This window comes from Bombus flavifrons, chromosome 1 (genome assembly GCF_040668555.2).
Source record: "Bombus flavifrons isolate JBK064 chromosome 1, iyBomFlav1_principal, whole genome shotgun sequence".
Classification (NCBI taxonomy): Eukaryota; Metazoa; Arthropoda; class Insecta; order Hymenoptera; family Apidae; genus Bombus; species Bombus flavifrons.
Window position 1 is genome coordinate 15,213,044 of NC_138442.1, and position 21,808 is coordinate 15,234,851.

Here is a 21,808-nt window from a genome sequence, read left to right on the forward strand (position 1 = left end):
GGGAACGACCTACACGTTTCCTCCGAAACCCAGGCAATTCGAGCTGCCAGTTAGGTCTGGAGTCCGCGATAACGTTGCCGTCGTCGTTGCAAAAGCGAGTCAGTCGGTCCTAGATGCCAGAAAGTCCCGTTAGAGGAATCTCTGCCGGGAACGTTGGGGATCGTCTTTGTGCCAGTGGAAATCGTAAGATTGGTATCGCGTTCCTCCCTCTGATATTGCGTCTCACCGGTGGCGTCGTCGTCGTCATTGTCGTCTTTTATTTCAAGGGAAATTAACGACGACCGGGCGAGTAATTGTCGGCTGTTAAGCCGCCGCGGAACGTAATTACGCGAGGACAAAGCGACGTAGCAGGAGTAAATACGGAAACGCGGTAGCGAGGAAAACGAATTTGTCACGGCGGTTTTCGGGGAGGGTGGTACGAATGGGGTAGAGGCGGCGAAAACTTCTTCTGCCGCTTTCATCGGACCTAGCGAGTTTTCCAAAGTTCCCCGGTCGGTTCTGTCGGTGATAGGCGTGCGATAACGAGCACAATGGACGTTGCATAATTTTAATTGGACGCTTTGTCCGACCCCTGTCTCCTTTACCCGCCTGGTAACGGGATTACGTGTCAAGAATGATTTTAGCCGAACACCCGTCGCATCCTTCTCGGACGGTTCGATTTTATAATGAGTTCGATCGTGGTCGGTCCCCTTTTGTCCACAGCCAACGAGGAAATCCGGTGCATTCGAAGAATTTCATTAGAAGTCGGGAGTCACTCTACGGAACTTTCAGACACCTCCCTATTTCAACTTCGGTTTGCTTTTCCTGATTGACAGCTATTAACTGATACTGTCTTGCCTGATACTTTTCTCGTTCTTTCTTTGTGAAAAAGCTCGAAAAAGATACAGGAGATTATTTACACTAATGGGGGACAAAGCTAAGCGATTTTTCGTATAATCGACCTGGCAAAATTAAACTTATGAATGGCATAAAACAATTGGAAATGAAACAATTTTCATGCATGGATTTATCAGTTCCATCGAGTAGTTTATTATAAGACATTAAACTTGGACACTTAAAACAGGAAGGACAAGTGTACACATTTTTACACAATTTAATGATTCACACTGTGTTTGAAAAGAACTGTCAATTTTTTATATCTTTTTGTCCTTGTTCTCGTTTGTTTTTCAGTTTGAAAAAAACGTATTTATCCTTGATTCTGAGAAAAATATACTTTTCATCGTCCGATTCTTGTAATTGTTTATTTGTTGACTCTAATAAAAATATATCCTTTTTCATTTCTGCGAGAATTTTTACTTAGCGGAATGAGATAATGCAATTACAACAACAACTGATAAAGCGCGTTTCTATGGATTTAAATGTTCCACGTGGAGTACAGTACGATAACGGTTCTAGTTGGAATGTAACGTTACGCACAATACCGTTCATTGCGTAACAATGGCGATTCGAAACTACATCTTCCGCGCTTTCAACGCGTAATTTAATTCGTAATGTAACGTCTGGCTTTCACCGACGTCTGAAAGTACACGAAAAGATAATTCTTCCGCAAGACGGTATCTTAATGCCGCGAAACTCAGCCGTCAGATAATGCCTGTTATTAATTTGCAAGGACGGTAATGCGACTTCTGCGCTGAATAAGGTCGCACACTGCGCAACTAAAGACGTTGCTTAATTAAATTAGCAGTTACAGCTAACGTTAACGTAAGAGAATCTCTCCCTTTCCACTTGTTCCAAAAGCATCATCGAAACGTTGTGTCTCCTTCCTTGGTGTACAAATTTCTCTCTAACTATGACATCTTATATTTCAACTTAACATATTATACACCTTTCTCCCTCGTAGACTCGTATTTAGAAATATGAACGATTTCTCGACGCGTACAGTGCCTACAGTATCATTATTTAATTCCTTAATATCCAAATTTATTTCTAATTTACAAGGAATGTACAAAGAATAGCGATCTATAACAAGGTATTTTTACATACAGTCAGCTACAATAAGTATTTGTTCACCTGCTTAACTTTTTTAACACATTATGTTATCTCATTTAATTTTTTGTTGCTTTATGATAATCATGAATATGAAACAATTGACAACTAACTTCTAACTTCTGTTGTTTTAATTCTAACCTTGTGTACATGTGTATATGCCGTATGGATGTTCTGTATTCGTTGATCCACTTACATGTTAATCGAGTATGGTAAATGGACGAATACTTCTGCGACTGTGTATCCTACCATAAAATATACTTTAGCTTCGATAATGTCAGTAGTCCAGTTAAATAAACAGTTAAGTGACAAGTTGACTCTGCCCACGAACATTACGTCTTGTATAGGTTGGATGTTCCTACTCCTGTGCCCACACACGTCATAATCGTAAGCGTTGTGAACTTAGTCACTGCTCTTATTTATACGTATATTCCAAATTCATTAAAACATACGTATATTCCTAATTCATAAGACTACACATATTTTGTCTCAAAGTAATACTCAAAAAATGATAACGAAGTAGTACCACCATTCAGCATCACAAAAGCACACTTAATCACGATCACTTAGCTCGGAACCAACAAATCATAACCAAGAAATCGAATTCCATCATACGTATGTCCGTATTAGCCATAAATATTTGCATTACAGGCATTAGAGGGAGGAAATGGACTACAGCGTTGCACAAACGTTAAGAAACACTCTGTGTACGTTGTAATTAAGCGACGAGCAATTACTTCTTGTCCCTTGAATATGACGAAACGGATAGTGGCGCAAGGTATGTACATGGACCCGAAAGTCCCGGTGATCGCGCGATGCACTTATTTCGGGGGAATTAACGAGCGTGGGTTGGCGTTGGACGGAAGGGTCGAAGGGCGGAATGGAACGCCGAACGTGCGAGGGAAGGGGTCGTGCAATTTAATCGTCGTGAATTAAGCGCCAGGGGACGTAATTACGCGTAGAACAAAGCACTGACCCCGCGGTCCACGCGGCCAAGTAAATACGGAAATATAATGGTACAAATTTGTCGCGAGTGCACGGCACTGCATCCGTTATCGGCGACCATTGCGAGGGCCCGCTCCCACCGACTACAGGTGGGGGTCGCGAGTGCAATTTAAAAGTCCATTTGTTTCTGGATAACGTCAGGAGACGCCGACGCCAACGGTACACGCATTTCATCCGAAAAATATTGTACCTGAAAATGGTGTACCGGGGTAATATGTAATGGTTACGCACGGCTTCTGTGGACGATGAGTTAAAAATGGGTGGCAGAGGGGTGAAGAAGCGGCGGAATAAATTTACCGATAGCGAGACTGCCGTTTTGGCCAAGGATTTTTATAGAGATATGAATACGACACTACGTGATGGAGGGAATGATAGATAAGCACATTTACGTATATTTTGAAATATTCAGAGATTGCAAAGAAGTCTGTTGAAGATGGAAGATTGTCCCAAATGCATATGTCACGATATTTTAGAAAACAGTTTAACAAAAAATTGATTAGCAATGAACGTGCTAAAAATGGTAATGGCGATATTAGCAATTTCGCAAAAATATTACCGCGTGTAAATTCGACTTTGCATATCAATTTACGAGCATCCATAACTATCATGTAAATCATAACTATCATGATTCGCCTCGCCCAATTATATTACTCGTTGATCGAAGAAACCTGTTTCTATGAAATACTTCTCATTCCTCCGCCACGGTTTGCACCATTAAAGTTAATGCCCCTATACATCACAGGTCACGGTGTCGCGTGTTTGCGGTTTGTCGCAAACAGTCGATGATTAAGTTAACGACGCATTCATTCTGCGAAACGAAGGAACATTGTGTCCCCCTCATGCATGCGTCTGTGTCCTTGGCAAATTGTGTTAAACAGTCCGTTTCTCGTGCGCGTTTTGTGTCGCGTGTCTTTCGCAGTTTAACGATGATTCGCGCAATTAATTCTTCGCTTCGCGTTTCCGAACTCCCGGAAGAGTTATTGATCGGTTCGATTATCATCGAGGTCGTTGACTCGCGCTGCCGCGCTCCCTACGCCTATGCGTGTTACAAACTATGTGACAGTGAATTGTGAACGAAACTTAAATCATCGTCGTTCGAATTTCGCCTCGTATTTTTCAACTTCCCATTTCGACGACTGTCACCGATCGATTACAGACGGTTCGCAGCGTGTTTCGCGTACAAAGCGCAACGGTCGACGCCGGCTTGTGTGTTTTCAATGTTCACGGTCACGGTAGCGAACGTTTGCGCAATGGATTCGAGAAATCGTGTCGAAAGCTAGAACGAAGTTTCAAACACACGACTTCAGTTATTCGAGACACGTTTGGTAAACGGTACTCTGTTTCGAAATGACTTCGATCCTAATACATCGTTGAAAAACGAGTATATGAATAAAATGCGGGATTTACACGAATCGCGCTTTGACTAGCTAAAACCTGAATTACGGTATCTTTTAGATTTTGAATACAGTTTTTAGGACGATGATAGACACAAGAATATGCAATTATTTGTTACAGCAAGAGACACATACAAGATATCGCCAATTACAGAACGTATTTCTTTTTTACATTGACAGTTCTTCAATATATACCTGTAAATTTTGTTTTGAAGAAACAATGTGGATAAAATACGAACTGACGTATTATACTATATCTAACAGTATTAAACATTTCACGTCACGTCTATACAAAATACGATTTGTCTTGTTTTCTATTGATCGTAAGGTATACATATTTTATGAGTAAATTAAAAATTCCCGCAAGTATGTCGTAAATTTGCATAGCGAAATACGCGATGGGGGAAAGAGGCCCGTGCGAAACAAGGTTTAGTTAGCCAAGGACGTGCGTTAGGATTGGACAAAGGAGCCAGGAGGTTAGTGATATAATTTATTCGCAGTGGCGACAGTATTACGGCGAACGAGGATAAACGAGTGTCATAATTAAGAACGTTCCACGGAAAAGCTCGTTTTCACGACACTTCGAGCCTCTCGTCGCTTTATCGTTGCTTCGTGTGTCGCTTCAAGTGAGGATATTGCGCGTGCACGTGTGCTACGCCATCGCATAGACGCGCTTACACTCGCGTTTGCCATTTTACTCGCGAGCCTCCAGAAACTGGCTTCGCTCCCGGAAATTGCACGGCGTGAATTTAGCGCTTTGCCCTTCGACAGCTTGACTGAGTACACTTTCCGCCGCGGCGTGTTAGACGACAGGTTCGCTGACGCGCGGCCGCCTGTTCGCTCGTGTGCGTCCCTGTACGTCGTATTTAGGTTATACGGGGTGTTCCACAAAGTAATCGAGCAACGAGAAACTCGTGGCGAAAGTAAGATGGCCATTAACGCTTTCGCGTTGAACCTCGTCTAACGAACACTCGAGTGCGCCCGTGGTGAAATTTGAACGCGCTGGTGCCACCGTTTAGTTCAAATGCTCGTAGTGTACGCTACTGGTGTGAGCATGCGCGCGTCGCGTTGCTTTTACGCGTCGAGTACCATTGAACGAGTTAAGGAAGTTAAAGTCGTTAAAGAAGCGCTGCTGCGAATGAATCTGCGAAAAATTGCCGAGAAATGCTTCCGCGAGACCGTAACACGCGATTAGGGTATCATGAAATCTTTAGAATTTTTTGGATGGAAATATAAAACACGAAGCTGCTTGATCGTATTGTAGTTCGGTTAATACAAACGCGAAACCTTGTCACGGGTCGATTATGTTACAATCGTTAATTGTAAAATTGTGTTATGTTAATATCGTTTCGATCTTTAGAATGTTGCCCAATTCTTGATTAAACGACCAGTCATATTAATTTAGCAATGAAATAAATCTTCGTTGAGGAAAGAATACACCAAGGAAAATGTTATCTACTTATTATCTTAATGATATTCAGTTGTCAGGATGTTTGTCGTCCACGGTGTCAATAGATCGTATAAACTCAGATTGTTTCGTTTATCTTACATCTGTGGCTGTACAGTACGTTATGTTTAATGTATGAATGAGCCTAGAAAGCGATACGTGGAATACAAATGGTTCTCGTTAGAGTCGCGAACAATCGAAAGATTTTTGCGACGCGTTACGTCTCGAGTCATGGATTAATTTGACTCGGATGACGAGCGGTTACTTTTCATTGTTAAACGATCGTTAGATTTAATCGCTAATGATATTTAGTCAGAAAAATAAAGTTACTATTTTCATTTATTTGCGCCTTAATGGTCGAGGACTGGAATAATTTAGTTTCTAGCTAAATATAGACGCGATAGACCAGGATAGAACCTGATGCGGTTATGAATAATTACAAACTGAACAGTCTTCTATTATTAAAACTGCTCTTATCGAAGACTTCGTGACTAAAGCATAAACCTATTGACAAGCTTGCTAACTAAATTTAGTAACATTTCCTTAGGTCCATCTTCTTTCCTTCCTTCTAACGTTCAATTTTTACCATGTTTTGGCCATCACAATATGAAATGTCTCGAAATACAAACGAGTCTCTGTTTGTATTGTTCGAAATTAACATAATTATAATTGTCAGGAACTAGAATACGCCTTGAAGGATTCGATCCATTGTATAGTTTACCGTATAAAGTATGCTTATGTTCTTTGTAATATTAAAATCAGTTGACTAACCTTTCGATGTATTCGAACTAACACCTATCCAGAATCAACTCGTTACAAAGTACAGGTATCTTTGTCACTAGGTGGAACTATGACACATTACACACATACGTCAAACGAAGGAACTACAAGCTGAAGGATTTTCAACGAACAGCATCGTTAATTACAACCAATGACACTTAAGAAATGTCCACTTAAGAAATCATCTAGCAAACATCGACGTCAGATCAAACGCGGAAACGGTGGTAACTCGCACTGGCGTCGCCACTTTAACCTACCATCTCTCGCGATGATCAAGGATTTCGAGTGCGCTTCTGCGCCCGAATTTTCGCGGAGTCGTGAACAAAAACGCGGTCCAGCCGACCAACCATCCAGTTAGCCGCGTTTTTTTTTCTTGTTCGCCGAAGCGAAGTTTGATTCGACCGCGATGACATCGTTGACACGACATCACACTAATCCTTTTTTTCCTGTCGCGTTTGCGGTGAGTCAGCGAGCGTCACACTTGGTGCACGCTGGAAAACCAAAAAAATGAGACAAAAACCAGCAAGAGCATGGAAAAATAGGAACTGACGTGAAAACAAGGGAAACAGAGAAGCAAAAAAAAGGGGGGGGGATAACCGTAAAACAAACCGCGTATACGAAATGATACAATGGTTCTCACGTGAGTATTCGAATCGTGGATTGTTCGCGACCAAGACGATGGCGCACAGTCGGTGTACAACGGAACGACAATTCGAATTTCCATCGTGTTCGCTGGGTAGCCGCGCATTTTTTACAGAAACGCGCCCCGTCGCCCAGTTGGCGCCGAAACCATTGATTAAAGTCCGGCGCCGACCCATTTTTCCCCGCTTCTCTGCCCCTTTCTCTCAGCCCCTATATATTTCTCTATCCTCGCTCCTCGGTTCCTCTCTTTTTCTATTTCGTTGGTCCTCGCTATATTTCGTCCTCGTTCATGCTCTTACCCCTTCCATTTTTGCTTCCGAGCACGGCGCGTACGCGCGAACTTTTTGGCACGGAGATGTGAGCGCGTTAGTACCGCCCCGATTGAGAATCACCGACACCACTTGGCTCCGACTGATCTATAAACCTGTGATGTCTCTGTGAAGCATCGCCAGCTAGTCTGCCTCGCGTGTTTCGGGTATATCGCTTGTGATAAAGCATGTTCACGGACGATATTGCAGTCTCGATCTCTTTCCGCGATCGTTCATTGCTTGTTTTAAATGTCTAATGCTGCGTCGCCAGTGGAAGATTTTTCGAGAGCACGGGATATTACTAATATGTAATATGTACTTTCTCGTGAAATCAATTAATCAACTAACGATGAGAAACTTAAAAAAGGTTCAAAACAATTATAAACGATAAACTAATTTTGGAGTTCCGAGAGATTCTTGGAATCCCAGACCCCTTTGGGTTCTGTATGACTTTCCTTTCCAAGAAATCCTCGGAATTCCTGAGGTCCTTGGAAGATTTAGTTCCTTGATGTCCTTGGCATTTTGGAAGCCTTGATGTTTTGGGGGCCTTGAGCTTTCCAAAATCTTCAAAACTTTCTCTCAAGGCTTCTGTCATCTCTTCAAAGATTTCGGAATCTTATGGAATATCTTATTCGCCTAAAATATAAATTACATTTAATGCGTATTCTAGCGTATTACGCAGTCATCGTTATATTTAATTGCTGCTCTCGTCACCATGTTGACCTCCATTACATATGTAGTAGAAAAGTAATAGAAAAAATTCTACCAAGAATTGCGATATTTACATACATCTCTGAAACAAGGCTATGAATTCGCAACAAGACTCTAAAAAGACCTTGGCGCAGAAGATATTTCTTAATCCAGCCATTGCCAGAGTCGACATAAGTTAATGAAACTTATGTTTTAGCTACCAAATAAACATAACAGATCCACAAAGCGAAATTATAATTACATACATACATACATTTTTATATTTTTCTTCCGCGAAAAAGCTTTATATAAATTGTAGTTTCCCTTAATACCGTTTTAACTTGAAATATTAAAACAAGAATAAGGTACAATAGAACGATGCATTTTCAGAATGGTATCGATTCCGAATTTGTACCGCTACATTTAACAAGCACCAGCGAGCCGAAGATACATTGCACAGTGATGTATGGCATGCTTGATAAACAGTCTATTGAAGTCGCTGTTTCTGAAAATACCTGTATTATTCAATACTTTTTTTGCGATCTAACTGACCATAAGCGCCCTTCGATTCCTTTTCCATTTGCCTCTAACCCGTACAAACATTTCGGATGAATTTTAGAAAAATGTTCTCTCACAGAAATTCTACATGTATAACAATGTTAACTTGGTTTAACGCATTTCAAGCTTCAGCAAGATTGTAAAACAGATAAAACACCGTCAGAGGAACGAAATCGTTTGGAATATTCGTATTGTTTCAATTCGAGTGAGCAGCACGTGATCGAGTTATTTGATTTACTGCGCGTTTCCCAGATTCGTCGGAATTTGTCGTCGATTTGCGAGATCGCGCAGTCGAACTGATAAAGGCTTAAATCGTAGTGAACCGATAAGATCGTTACCGGCGTCGTTCAACGCATTATCATACGTGGCGTCGTTCGATGCATTATCATACGTTGCCTCGCGTTTATTGAACAAAACGACGATCGAGCTGAAATTGATTGCTATCGTCCGCGAGAAGCATTAATAAATGAAACCTATTAATATCTATACACGCGACGTTTTCCCATATGGTATATTAATTTTATTAAATAACGGTCACGCTCAGAATTTTGGAACTCAAAAACGCAGGAAGAAGGCACGGATTGTAATAGAAATTTATTCTAGCAACAAAATGAAAATACGACACGTAAATGCGGTAATATAATATTATGGAAAATACGAGGCGTGTATTTACGTGATTTATTCGATAACGAAGTTCGAAATCGAAATTTATATTACGCCCGGGGTGTTCCGATTGCAATTGATTAACGTATCACGTGCATCGTGCACGCTATCCATTACAGCTTGCTCGCTGCTTGATACGACCACAATGACTGACCGTGAGCACCCGCCTATCGTTTAGCGGTGACGTCTCGCCAAATTACTACTCAACATGGTAACTCTTTCGAAGAATTCATTGGCCGAAATTCTACGTAACTAGAACACAGATCCTCTAATTTATAACGATAATTCACAATTCATTTCTCGAGTTTCTCATTTCAAGGCGATATAAAGTCAGAGTATGAATAAAGATTAAAACGTAGCTATTAACCCTTGAAATATATTTTTAAAAGTATTTATAAGTCTATAGTATCTTCAAGGCTAATAAAACCCATTGGAATAACCAATTTAATGCGTGCCATTACTACTGAAAGATAATTAAAAAATACCTTTACATGCTCTTTTCGCCTGTACAAAAAATACAAGAATTTATCTTTTTTAGTTCACTTCCATCGTAAAAAGGAAAAAAACAATAACTAATTAAATTTTCTGTATTTTTATTTTTACTTTCAATAATTGTAATTTTTATTCCCGCTTATTAATCGTCGAAAAGAATTTCGCGACTCCGCGCCGATGGGCGCGTTCGTCACGCGAGTGAACACGGGCGCAAGCAATTAACGGATTTAAATGGGGAGGTTTGCCCGTGCGGAACTCGCCGTTGTTTTGCGTTACAATTTGTAAATTGTAAATTCGATCCACGCGTACCCACGTACACTGTCGCGACCGTAAAACGAGATAATTAATGAACGCGATGAAACGGTAACATCGGAGGATTCAGCCTGACGATATTCCACGGAATATTTCGAATATCGCCGACTATCTTGCAATCAAGATACCTGATACGTTGACGAGTGCAACATGGCCAGAAACAGTTTCCGATGTAATCGTGATACCATGTCGGAAAACGATTAATCGCTTGAACTAAATTCGTGATAATGCGCGTTAAAATTTATACAATGATCTTACGATGAAACGGTTATGTTTTCGTGTCTCGAACGATCGATGTTCAGAAACAATGTCGCTATTGGCGTAGATTTTACGAACGTCACTTTTAACGGATTGGATTCGTTAAGGGAGCTTTTGATGGACGATTACTTTGAGGGCGTAAATAAATCTTGATTACAAAGTCACTCTGCAGCACTCGGATTTATCACTTGCAGTCAATCTCGGTTTACAATTTGTTTTCGTTTCTTGAACCACTTGCACGTTGTGTTTTTAACAACGCCGCTATTCTGGCTGCTATGGTGTCGATTTAAACATTGAATCTCTTTAGTGAGAAATTCATAAACGAGGAAGATAATTATTTCTTATTTTTCTGTAAGAATAAAAACCATTTGTAACAGAATTATTTATTAGTAATATTATTTATTTTGTACGGTTGAATTAAAGAAAACCTAAACATTTAAATACATATATGTATACCAGTATTTTTTAAAAAACTAAAAAATGGAACTTTCAAGAAAAAATCTCTCTTAACTTAGTACCAAATCCCATACGACGAACGCTCGTAAAGCATTGTCGAACACGAACACTCACAGCTTTATTGTCGACGAGTCTCAAATAATTCAAAATCGAAACATCCAGATTCGCTATCGCCCGAATCGTATATTCCTGATATAAACTTGGTACTGTGTATTTGAAGAACGTGCGCGAAGTTGAACGGGGCAGCACTCGTCAGTTATCTTCACCGCTGGTGCAGAACTTAAATCCGCACAGCGTGGTACGTGCAAGCGCTAAAGACGCTCAATGGAGGCATTGGAGACGTGGTGTAAGTAACGATCATATTTTGCTGCCATAACGGAACGTCACACATACACGGGCCCCTGAGTAGGAGCGAAGGTGGTGGCGATATCGCTGCCTTTTATTATTGGCGCAATAAAACCCCCGTAACCGAGTAATAATTTAAGAGTCGAGCGCCGTTCAGCTAGAGCACCTACGGCGCCGCTGTCGACTCTACGCTCCGACTAGAAGAGCTGCCAATAAGCGAGCCTGTGAATCCTTTCGGCTTGTATAACGCGAGCTACAGTGACTTTTTACGAGCTTCCTGGAAACGATTTAAAGTCGAACGACAGGGCTCGAACGTGAGCTTTGAGAGCTCGATCGTTGCAACGTGTTTGACTCATAAGGCGGGTGTAAGAGAAGGTTTAGCGAAACAGTGACGACAGCGTTGAGCTACGTCGTAAGAAGGTTTCGTTCGTTGAAAGTTTCGAGTGGAATAATTCAAAATTGGAAGGGTAAAGTTCTAAAATTATTAGCGAAGGAAAGTTCTGTGTATCGATTTCCAATGTCAACGATATAATACCGCACATTGTAAGAGAGCAAAGTTGTGTTAATCGATGAATAGCAACATGAAATCAATATACTTAGTTCTACGAGCTTACCCTGATATTCCTTCATAAATTCTACTATCTTCCAATACTCTACTCTTCTCACACCGTTTTATCTCGAGAAACTTTAAAAGCATGAAATATTTGCTTTCTACAGTTCATGTAAACGTATTTTTATTTTTCATAAAACTATTCGAACCATATCAAGCAACATAAAATTGTGAGTTTAATTTTTTGTTCGTGTCATTCATATATGAGTCAGAGTCTAGATCGTTGTACGCTATATCTGATGAGTTTAAAGGTTGAATGAAGCTTGTAGATCTATTTTCGATTAACCTCGGTCTTTCTCGCCAGTCAAATTACCACAACGTTGTTTAAGTCACGTATCTTGAACTTTCGAAAAATGATTGATCGTGGACCACGACGACACTCGTCAAAGGAGATCGGAAGTCACCGTGTCTTTGTCCCGTTCCGCCGCGAAGGAGCTTGCTCATAAGTTTTCTGGGACGTAGCGAAAATCGATCCGCGACGACGAACGTCTGAATAAGCGCGGGCGACGTATTGTCGAACGCTGGAAGAATAAGGGAATTGTCGTTAGTCCGTCGGTAACACGGTTGAATTGTGCGCTGGAGAGATCGAGAATAGATATCAGGTCAGACGTTCGGTGTAACGAGGTTTTCTGTTATCGAGCCTGAGATACCCCTGTCTACCTAGCGGAGGCAGACAGTCGGTGAAAAACGTCGGTGAATACCGGTCGCGATGCATTTCCGTGTAACCGTGTCGGATGGGGACAGAAGCAAGGAAAACAGAGTCACTCGGGGAAAAGTGGATCCTTTCTTCTTCGGTTCTGTCCTGCGCGATTCCAATTTTCTTTTCTTCATGTAGCAATTGGTATTTCGGTTAGTATTTGCGAATCTCTTGAACGGTCGAGGTTTTGTCGCGTTTTCTCTTATTCCTTCTGGAGAGTAACGATATGTCTGACTGCATGGTCAAACCAACCTCAGCCATAAACCACATCATCTTCTTACCATACATAGGGTGCTACAAAATATATGTCATCTTTCAAGACACAAACAATTTAATTTTACGCTAGAAATATACCAGTATCAATAAATTAATGGACGAACTTTTCTCTTTGTGTTATTCACATTCCATGTTTCTTACTTTAGAAATCCTATATAGATCCTATAGTATTTGTTTCGGTTCCAAAAATTCGTAACCGCATCTTTGAAATATCTAACCATATAAAACCAAGTAAAGGTACGAGAATGCATTGAAATAAACCCGTCGCCGTATAATAAATGCAAGTGGAAACTGAAACGAAACAAATAAAACATAGCGGTGAAAACGATTTTTTATCTCCATCGAGGAAAAAATCGTCTTTGCACCTTTTTCCGCATCCAGATCGGAGTTTGCAATGCCTGCGAACCACTTTCGCGCGATATGGTCGATGGACCGACGTTTTTGCAGCTCCTTTTTCCGATAATTAATGTTCGCCGGTGCAGGCCGAAGAACGTGGATGGAGGACAAATGCGAAAGAGGAGGCGAGGCCAGATTAATGATAGTTTTACTTGCAGCCATTGTAAGAACGATGGATTTGACGCTATCAGGGGTGCTAAGGATACCAGCTGGAGGAAAGAAGCGAAATTTATTAGTCGAACGTATCCTGCCTGAAACCAAGATTTAATATATTCAACTATGCCAGAACGAATTCCAACTGAAATTTTATTCGTTGTTTTAACGCGGCGCTAATGTTTTTTGCGATCAACGATTCCAATGCAATCTCGACTGTTTTACCAGAGAGTAGTAAAATCGCTTTCGGTTCCAGAATTCAGAGTCGACACAACCAAACAGAACCAAGTTGAAAGGATTTTTTTATAGTCTTGTAAAATCGGACCAGATCTAATCGCATAGAAGAGAATAACAGTAAATTGGAACGAACATTTGACTCGATTTTGACCTGATTAAAGTCCATCTAAGACCTTGTACAATCACGCCGTTCTGGATCGATGTACATACTTTCGATACGTGACTGTTTTCTGTGCAATAAAAGCAAGTCCTTTCTGTGAAACTCATCGTTACTCTTCGCTTTTCGGTCAGATAATCCTGTTTCTCTATCGATCGCGAGGACCGGCTAGTTTCGTTGCAAAGTTTTCTAAATAATTTTACTTACAATTCACAAAGCGTAACGTGCAACAATTATCAGAAAAAAATGCATTTATCTGTAATTCTCGTCGATTTCTTTTCACAAGATTCTATACGTAGAATATACCAAACAATTTCACTTCAGACTATGACCAACCTCTGGCGCGAAGCTTAACGACCCTAACATTATTCTCACAATTGGCTCGTATCCCGCGTCTCATATAATATAAACAACCATTTAGAAAATCGTTTAGGGGGCCCATACATAGCAGCTACGGCCGCGAAAATTACATCTCGGGGTTAGAGGAACAGGGAACAGAGAGTAGCCACGTCGATACATCCGAGGGAGGCTTAATCCAACGCGAACCGACATAAACCACGGAACTTATATACCGTCGTAACGTCGTGCACCCGGCACCCTCTGGAGCTGAAAGGGATTGGACGAGAGTCGACGCGGGATCGTGCCGGCAGGAAAAGGACTGGTTCTCTCGGAAACGTGCTCGTCGTGACGAGCTGCTTTTCTTTTCTCGCGTTTCCATTTTCCTCTCGTTGTCCCTTTTCCTTTCCACTCCGACCTTCCCTCTCTTCGTTGTTCCACGTCTTTTCACAGCAACGATACAACGCAGTTACGACATCGAGTCGAAGGAGCATTTCTCGATCGATACCTGGCACTGTTTATTCTTGCCTTACCTCCGACACGCGGGAAAAAGCAACTGGGTGACGTGAGATGCAGCCCGACCGAGGGGTGGAGGACGTCGAGGCTCGTGACGCGGTAACGACAATATGGGAAGACTGGTTAAAATCGGGAACGCGAGGGAATCACGATGACTTTCGCGTTGTAGACCGACGCGTCCTCGTCGCGGTGAACCGGAGGCGACGTGGCCTCGTCGAAGAAACGCATTTCCGTCGAGTTCGAGGACCCTTCTTGTCGAGGGATTTTAGCGTGGCCTGACGCGCGGAGAGAAAAACGAGCCTCGGCCTCTCGGTGGCTTTTTCGAGGACTATATAGCTCGTTATTTATTGCCCCGTCGCGTTCGGTAAATTATTTTCACAGATCTCCCCACGAAGGAACGGGCAGCCGAACACTGTGGAAATTGAGCGGAGAGATGTGGAATTTCAGAGAAACTCGTCAACGAACTCGAGCTAGTCGTAAACCGGGATTCAAAATTTTGCAGCTACGGGTGGGAGCGTGTTGAAAATTGTTGCGTTGTGTTGGAAAGTTTCGGATGAACGTTGGGGAATTTTGGAATAATTGTGCGAGCGATTTTGTGCAACGCATTTGTTGGGAAAGTACGGGTTTAACAAGTAAGGCAATTTGTTCGCGATGTTACATGTGTTTCTGTGAACTGTTTGATCCCTGTTAACCCTGTTGAAGTCGCAATTGATTTGCCAGATACTACACGCGAAATTTTTCCTAAATATTTTTTTAATTGCTGAGATAGAATAATTGTTATTTCAGCCATAGTTTTTGTGCAAAAATTGCCATCAATTGTTATATCAAAACCTTTAACAATTTTTAGAACAGCACCTCTACAGGTTTAACAATTCCGCTATTAAATATTACAGGCGGAAAACATGATAGGATTGATAAGTACATTTTGTTGATTAAACAATAGAATTTTGATACGACAATACGAGTAAATATCAAATAAATATCAATACTGAAACTGAATTTGTAAACGACAATACCTTAAAGGAGCCAATATTCGCTCTTATTTGCATTTGAAGCGGGAACTCAATAAGCTTCGTGATAATCGGGATTAGAACCGAAACGGGCTCTGGAGGTACGAATACGGCTACTAGAAACTTGGGAACGATACTTACGCGGCATCTCGATTTTCACAATATTCACGTCGATTTGCATTCGTTTCAATTAAGTAACCTTTGCCAAACTATTTGAAATCGGCTCGATTCTAATCCAGCTTCACTAGATGGTTTCGTTTGCATAACCCTGCCATTGTTCCGCGCTTTACATGTATAATAAGAATATCATAAAAAGGAGAGGAATAAGTCGGATGGAAAGAGTCGACGGCGAAAGTGGAGTGGAAAGCAGAAATAATGTGTTCGAATAAAATTTGCAAACGAATCAAGACTGCCGCTCGTTTATGTTCCCGGCTGTGCGCGAGACACGGAAAAATCGCAAGATCCAGGAGGAAATATTTGGCTGCGAGACAATCAAGAAAGAAAGTCTACTTGGTGGAACTAAGGGACGAGGGAATAATAATTTAATTTGACTCTATGTTTTAAACACGCTACTGATTTCAAGTTGAAACATCCAAGAAACTCTTCAAATATTCTTTATCGCGAATTAAGCAAATCGTCGAGCAGTTAATTATTAATCTTCGAATAATATACTTACAGGCAAACTGTTTTAAAATTGCGCGAATTACGGCGATCGAGATCCTCGCGCCTCGTGAAACTGCTCTCGATACTTCTCATAAATATGTAATTTACCCTGCTCCCGTGAGAAATACTTCGTTTAACATTGATTCGACCAAGCAGCGAAGATAATGTACCAAGAAAATCGTCGACTTTTCAACACCTTTCGACCTCATCGTTTATTCAATTCCTTCGTGAGTTAAAACGAAGGAAAAAAGACAAGGAAGGCATACAAGAAAAACGAACAGAAAAGTACACAGACTTGCTTTACATTATTCAGGAAAACCGTTCATCCGTCCGGTATACTTTGACATTTTTCATTGCGTTTCCGTTATATTCTCCTGCTGAAAAAGACAAATTATTCCTACGACGAATTCCTACAAAGGAACCACGAGTTGCGAACTACGTAATTTCTCGTTGACGAAACGTTCGACGCGGTGACGCAAATTGCAAGACGTGCTTGCAACACACTCTTCTTGTCTCGCGTCGAACTCGAACACGTGCTTCTTGTGGATTGCATTCGAAGCACATAAAGATGGCCCGTTGCGAAAAGCCGACGCGATGTCTCCTTAAACGTCGGAGTAAGTCGTTGCGAGAACATGGCGGCTCGAAATGCACACTTTCTCTAATTACGTTCTCGAATGATCGATTTTAGCTGCGAAAGTAGTCACGTATTGCGTAAAACGGTATTCGATATGTTTCAACGATGATTGGATCGCGAGAAACGCGGCCGATTAGGTGCCGCGGAAATTGTCGAGAATGATATCATTTTAATGGCGTGCTATTCGCACATACGATTAATCGGAGATATCGTGAATCGAACGTGTCATTAGGTTGCTTGGTAATTTATTATGCAGATCATTCGGCTGCGACGCTGCTTTCACCGATGAAATTAGAGACTGTTCTTTGGAGTGAGATTGGAAAGGGTCATATGCATTTCATACTCGTACATAGAGACCTATTATAGAAGTATCATGAAGCTTTCGTGATGGCATTGTTATGTAAATAGTCACTGTTGTTTTCCATTCTGAGAGGGGAAATACCAGGAAGAAACGAACTTGGAATATCACAACGCGATATTGAAATCTATTAGTAGAACTAATAATGAAAGAATATGTATAAGTGACTCACGTATATAGACATAAAAATATTTATTCCGTACAAGCTAATGTCATTGTATTCACATACTACTTCCGTCATTTATCATTTTTGTATTTTTCAAACCGTGTTGAAATGTTTGAGGTTTCCTGCGCTTTCTATTTTTTAAGTTAAGTTATATTACACAATTACGAAGCAATGACTAAATATTTTAAGATGAACAGAGAAGAACATAGATGGGACAATGAAAACGAGAAAACTTGTTCAATTTCAGAATGGTAGATAAGACGGTTAAAAAAGGACAGCATAGCAAACGTAAACGTAAATATAACAGAAAAGTTCCTTGAAAATACAATTTTAATCGCGGAGCGGAAACGTGAATGCTGGTCATTCTTCGAGCAGGTAAAGGCTTGAACTAGAAGCGATTGTCGCGTGACAAACTAAAGGTGACAAACGTCGAGTACCCGTGTGCTGGCAACTCGAATTTTGCGAACTTGCCGACAACTAGTCCCGCGAAATTAATTGTTGGTTCGTGGCAGGGCACGTTTATGAAAGCGCCGGACATTTCCAGAAAATTTATGTTCTTAAGAATCGATCAGCGGTTATGGCCGCAACGAGTGGTGTAACGCTGCCAACAAACTTCCTCGGGAACGTTTTAGCCGTTCCCTTTATTTGGACGATCGTTCCGCGACGCATCGATTTCGTATTAGGGACGCGTTAACGCGTTGCTTAACGTTTTTCCGATCATGAGACCGTTTTGCTGCGGTAAAAGTTGCTCGAGCGCGAAGCGTTTCGTGAGTTATAGCTGCCATAGTATGTCATTTGTTGTGTGTATAGTTCGTTTAAAATTATTAAATCCATAGGTGAACATAGTGTAAGGAATCGAAATAAATGCAAGAGATGTTCCGATTCCTGACTCTTTTTGCACGATTGAATTAATATTCAATTTTACAAGTTACAAGTTCCAGAAGAGTTACTAAATATCCTTGCTTAACATTAACAAGCTTGATAACGGTACAAATGTTACTTTAAAAATACTGTCATTTAATCAAACGATAAGGCTAATCAGCCTATTTTATTTTGTTTCCTAATTGAAAACTTCTTCTTCTACTAAATAAAGAGAACGAAGAAAGATACAATCGCCGAGTAACACAGAACAGAGACGAGAAATCACGGGTATTCAAGGTCAAGTTAATCCGTTTCACTAAAATCCAATCTTCAATTGTCTAATTTAATAGAATCGTGCCACGTATCGCAACTATTTCGTGGTCACGTTGTAGGACCCTAAATGGCATTGTCCAGAGTCACGCGTGACCATCTGTTTGGTGAATGCGGCGCAACATAATTTCTACGGCATGCAGTGCGCCATAAGCGTCGTCGAATTCTCGTGCGGTAAGCGTATTATCATAAGCCATAAGGCGCTTATCCAATTGCCGGCCGATGCAATTACATACATCACGATTACCGTGTTCGATGCAGCTCGTTAATGTCTGTTTCGTGACACGTCGAAGACGATGACGAGGAAAGGGAAACGAGTGCGGAATGAAGTAAGATCGACAGAAAAAAAGATGGATAAGAGTACTTGAAACTGAGGGAAATGAAAAGTAGACGGACGAGAGACACGATTCCAGAGAAAGGGAGAGAAGGCTCGATAAAGAGCGAGGATGAAATAAGAAACATTTCGAGCGCGAAGACGAGCAGACAAGGCGTAGCGTTTCGTTCGTTTGACGGAGTGGAGCAGAAGGGGGCAAAAGGGGGGGGGGTCTTCATTACGTCCTGAAAGGTCGCCGTTTTAAGAGCAAACGAATAGGAATAGTTAACAATGAAACAGAGGTGCCTGGGAACGGAAGCTGAAAAGGAAGAAAATTTGCACTTGATACTGGTCGGAAAGAAAAGGTCACAAATTAGAACATCCTACGTTTAATTTAATGACTTCTAGAGCACCGATCGTGGCTCTTTTTTCTCTCAGACGGAAAGTCGAATCGATTTTGGAACTGGTCACCAGCGGCGCGATCGATATTACGGTTACATTCACGACAATGAAATTGTACGAAATTGTACAATTTATAAGAATAACTTTATGCATCTTTTATTATACGATATATAAAAAAAAAATCATATACCAAGAGAAGTTCATTCGAGAAAACAAGATTTCACCCTAAGTCCCCTAAACGTCTCCATTTAAAAACATTCTACCCTCCAGATCTACGTAATAGTGAAGCTAACCATTTTTCGTATAGCACGTTTGTTTGACAAAATAATAAGATCTGTGTAAATCGAGGCGGCGATTCGAAGCGTTCCATCCAGTCCAATATCCAGGACATTTTTGCTCGCGGCGATATTCCACCATGAAGATTATTCCGGCGGCAATCGCGCGAGATTTCCATCCATAGAATAACGTTTATACCGTGGAAGGCAAAGGAAGGGAGGATGGAATAGTGGGGCACCCCTTCGACCATCATCCCTCTGCGAATCCACTGAACGAACGACACTAACGAAAGGGAGAACGGACGACCGTTTCAACCAACTCGCTTCTATTCCTCCTTCGAGACAAGCCGACGAGCGCCAGTTGAATCGTGAAATTTCATTCCCGTGCACATCCTCCACCGGTCGAGTCGTGAAATTTCAGTGGTCGACACTGGCGGACAGTTTCGCGACGGCTCAAACGGGAAATCTCCGTTCAAGTAGCGTGTCGCGCTTACGTTCGTCCTCGTCGCGAACCTCGTCGTGAACGTTTCCATGCAAATTGCCGCGAAACAGTGTAATCCAAAATGGAGAAGAAGGGTAAGCGGGCCGTTGTGAAACGACGCTGCGACGTGGTCGAAATGTTGCGCGTATGTGTATGCTCGCCACAGGGTGTCGCAATAATTATGGAACGATGAGCAAGGAATGATTCTACGTGAAAGATAAATGGAAAATATATGGAACGTAGTTTTTCAGACGATGCTTCGTTTTTAGGAAAGTCAAGCTGGAAAATTTGTTACGGACGAGTGAACTTGGCTAATTCCTGTTTGAGGGATGCGTACAAGTGAACAACTAGCAAGATATTCCACTTCTGTGAAAATAAATCAAAACTGTAAAACAACGTCTCTTCGATTGATGTTTCGTTTTCAAGTAAATGGGGATCGAACATGCTTAATCGATAATTAGCTTGGTACACGCATTCGATTTTCTCGAAAACGAAGCTTCAAATGAATAGAGATTCGATTCTACACTTTCGGCTTGTTGTTCACATAGAATTTTGTCGATTGTATTACGGTTACGGGAACACCCTGTATATTCACCTACACGCCGATACTGAGGCCTCCAGCGGGGACTGTCCTGTTCGATAATGGGGGAAACTTCAGCATTTTTACCTTATGCATTATGGAGAAGTCAGTTATTAGACGCAAGGCGAAGATAAAGAGAGACAAAATCCATTTTCTATATCCCTTCTTCTGCAGCGTGTAACCCTCGATCGGCCCGTGGGCTTTTGTTTCATTCTCTTTCTTCCTCCGAAGGAAGGAAGAGATCAACCGGTGTTCACGAGGGCATACGTGATACCGGGAATACCAACGAAACATTCTCCGTCTCTATCTCGCCTCAGCTAGATATGGATTTCCAATTCAGCCAGATATTTTCAATATCGTTGTCGCGTCTATGGTATCCAACGTTCTCTCCACCAACGATGTCCTCTCTTGTATTCTGGCCCGGGACTTCGAACGAATCGTGACTTTGTGAAATACTCAGATGACTTCGAGACTCTTGACTTTTCAGCAACGTGTGAATCGTAATTTTATGTTCTGTTCTTTGATCGATCGTTGAGCTTATTTGTAAGAAAACGTACAAGATTCTCTTTCGAAGACAAAACAAGACGATACGAAAGTTCGATGAAAGGAACGCTAATAGCGCCGTGAAACTCTGCAACCTTTGGAACTCGAGCGAAAGACATTTTTTGCCAGATAGACGAGAGGCAAGATGAAATTTCTACATGAACTTAACCTGTTCTAACTCACTTCCACGGATCCAATGGACTGGAAAACGACGACAAGAGAAACCATACAAAAATACTCATATTGGAACGGATGGTCGATCCCCCCAACAAAGTCGAGGGTTGCGAGCAAATCAAGCATGAAGTTCTCTCATTGCAAACGAGAAACACGAATATCCTTCTCGTGGTCAAAAGTTCTTGCATTATTGATAATTCGATTAAACTCTACAACTGCGCGACTCTAAAACACGAAACAAAAATCCGTACGCTGAACGCCCTCGAATTTAACCGTGAAATCAAAAAGAGAAACAGGGTAGAGA

At 41.4% G+C, this 21,808-nt stretch overlaps 1 protein-coding gene and 1 long non-coding RNA gene across 8 annotated transcripts in view; one reads left to right on the top strand and one right to left on the bottom strand.

Annotated features, from left to right (window-relative positions):
- Window positions 1-21,808, bottom strand: part of LOC138178579 (uncharacterized) — a 115,304-nt gene that overhangs the window by 8,456 nt on the left and 85,040 nt on the right. The gene's annotated exons all lie outside the window — the stretch shown is intronic.
- Window positions 1-21,808, top strand: part of LOC138178653 (uncharacterized) — a 33,227-nt gene that overhangs the window by 679 nt on the left and 10,740 nt on the right. For all 7 annotated transcript variants that reach the window (XR_011172772.1, XR_011172765.1, XR_011172766.1 and 4 more), the window contains exon 2: window positions 2,638-2,764. This is a non-coding gene — a long non-coding RNA (uncharacterized LOC138178653). The remainder of the gene's footprint in view (window positions 1-2,637; window positions 2,765-21,808) is intronic.